The sequence below is a fragment of the Microtus ochrogaster genome, linkage group LG9 (assembly GCF_000317375.1).
Source record: "Microtus ochrogaster isolate Prairie Vole_2 linkage group LG9, MicOch1.0, whole genome shotgun sequence".
Classification (NCBI taxonomy): Eukaryota; Metazoa; Chordata; class Mammalia; order Rodentia; family Cricetidae; genus Microtus; species Microtus ochrogaster.
The window spans coordinates 28,300,181-28,302,961 of record NC_022034.1 but is presented as its reverse complement, the minus strand read 5'-3'; the positions used below and the strand labels follow the sequence as shown (position 1 = coordinate 28,302,961).

At 43.5% G+C, this 2,781-nt stretch overlaps 1 non-coding gene across 1 annotated transcript; it reads left to right on the top strand.

Annotated features, from left to right (window-relative positions):
- The first annotated feature begins 1,910 nt into the window (after positions 1-1,910).
- On the top strand, positions 1,911-2,016 carry LOC113457897. The gene has a single exon (XR_003378375.1). It is a non-coding gene; the product is annotated as a U6 spliceosomal RNA (small nuclear RNA).
- Positions 2,017-2,781: the final 765 nt, after the last annotated feature.

The following is a 2,781-nucleotide window of genomic DNA, read 5'->3' as shown; positions in this document are numbered from 1 at the left end:
TGGTCTCGAACTCACAGAGATCCGCCTGCCTCTGCCTCCCGAGTGCTGGGATTAAAGGCGTGTGCCACCAACGCCCGGCTCCTAATTTTATTTTCATGTGTGCAGTCATTTAAGCAAAACTGAACAAAAGGATTCCATCCCTCAGCAGACTGTGTCTTATAAGACTAATGTTTATCTCTGTCTTGGCACAAGCATCCTACACATTTCATAAGTTGTCTTTTTTGCTTTGTTTTTCGAGACAGGGTTTCTCTGTGTTGCCCTGGCTGTCCTGTAGCCCTTTATAGACCAGGCTGGACTCAAACTCAAACAGCAGAGATCCACATGTCCCTGCTGGGACTAAAAGCCTGCCCCATTACAGCTCCTGTTGTCTTACACATTTTGTACAGTAAGTGAACGAATGGGCCCTGACATACCTTAACAAACATGGGCTTTGTCTCTAACATGGGCCTGCATTCTCTTGTCTGTAGTTTCCTCAGGGGTGGGAGTGGGGCTGGGGGGTCCACATACAACAGCTAAAGCCCTGCTCTGTTCCCAGCACACACGAGTCTGCAAGAGTCAGGCAAAGTGGTCCACACCCTGAGTTCCAGCACTCATGAGGCAGAGACAGGTAGATCTCTGTGAGTCAGAGGCCAGCTTAACCTACATATCAAGTTCCAGGCTAGCCAGGGCTACAGATAGAGATGACATCTCAAAACAAAACAGAAAACAATGAGTCGATAAAAGCTGGAACAGTCATTACTGTTTCACCTTTTCGTTATGTTATATCTGGGATCTTCTACCTACTCATCACAAGTGTCAGAAATTCTTAACCACCAGTCGGCAAGCATAGATATGGGTGATTGTTTTAAAAAATCAACACTTGTAGGCTGGGCATGCTGACAAATGCCTTTAGTCCCAGGGTTTGGGAGGCAGAGGCAGACAGATGTCTCAGGGCTTGAGGCCATCCTGGTCTACATGTCAAGTTCCAACCAGACAGACACCCCCCGCCCATGTGTATGTACTTATTTTATTACACAATTTTTTATATGAATGAGTGTTTGCCTGCATGTATGTCTGTGCACCACTGGTGTGCATTACCCATGGTGACCAGAAGGGGGCACTGGATTCTAGAACTGGAGATCAAAGGTTTGAAGCAGCTACTTGAGTGCTGGGAAATGAACCCCACTGCTCTGGGAAAGTGCCCAGTCTCTTTAGCCCCCCGAGTCATCTCTCCTGCCCCAATTACTAGACAATTTTAAAAAGGTACTTTCAGATGCTGGAGAGATGGCTCTGTGGTTAAGAGCAGCACTGGCTGCTCTTCCAGAGGTCCTGAGTTCAATTCCTAGCAACCACATGGTGGCTCACAACCATCTGTAATGAGATCTGGCACCCTCTTCTGGCGTGCGGGCATAAATGGTGGCAGAATGTTGTATATATAATAAATAAATCTTTTTTTGAAAAAAAAAAAGGTACTTTCAGATTTTGATGCAAAAAGGTTTAGAAGTTCAGATTCATCAGCCTGAAGATTTCTTAACAGTTTACATGCTTGTGAAAATACATAAACTATTGAATTTCAACTTTTATAAATAATTTAGTCTGAAGTATCATTTTTCCAAAGCCTACCTCTTTTTAATTACTTACTAAGTTTAAAATTCTGAAGTCTGGGCCAGTGGGACGACTTAGTGGGTAAAGACTTGATGCCTGGTGTCCTGAGCTTGGGCTCCAGGGTGTGCATGGTAGAAAGGAGAAAGGACCTTGCAGGAGAGCTGTGGCATGCATGTGGGGGGGGTGACACCTCCCACACACAAAATAAACGAATGAGTAAATGGATGAAGGAATGAATGGGTTTTAAAAGTATTTAAAATTAAAATATTAAGGCCCTTAATGATGATGTACCTTAAGACATTGCTAATATTAAAAAACAGACTCAAGTGCTTGCTTCGGCAGCACATATACTAAAATTGGAACGATACAGAGATGATTAGCATGGCCCTGCGCAAGGATGGCATGCAAATTCATGAAGCACTCCATATTTTTAATGTAACCCTTGTATGATTGTGATAGAACTTTGCCTAGATTTTAAAAGTGGACTCAAGATACTTGCTATCACATCTGGATTGTAAACTACTAACTGAATGGTGAGACATCACTCATTTCAAATGTATTAGCTGGCAGCAATTAAGATAAAAATTAGTGAAAAACATAGATTATAAGGGAATCTTACGAATAAAAATGAGATTAATTTCTTATATTAGTATTGACAATTCTGTTTGAACTCGAAACCAGCAGGACCACAAAATCTATAGGATCTGGCTGATAAAAATCTTCAGGTTGGCTAACTCTAGTTCTTTTAATGTACAGTCGCCTCTTAATTCATGAGTCCTGTAACCTGGTTCCCTAACGTGAGGCAGCCTGTGTTGGATAATCTCAGTTGTCCACTTGACACACATGGAAAGGAAGACTCTCAGCTGAAAAACCGACTCATCAGATTGGCTTGCGGGCTTGTCTATGGGGCCTCTTCTTGGTTACAGGTTGATGTAGGAGGGCCCAGCCCACTGTGGGCCTAGGCTGTGTTAGAATGGCAGCTAACGTGAGCCTGGGAGCAAGCCAGTAAGCAGCATTCTTCCGTGGTTTCTGGTGCTGTCTCAGCTTCAGATTCCTGTAACCAGTGAGATTAAACAATCCATTTCCTCTCCAAGTCGTTTTTTATCAGAGTGGTAAATCACAGCAACACAGCAGGAGCTAACCAGAACACAGGCTCACATACTAACCGGAACACAGGCTCACATACTAACCGGAACA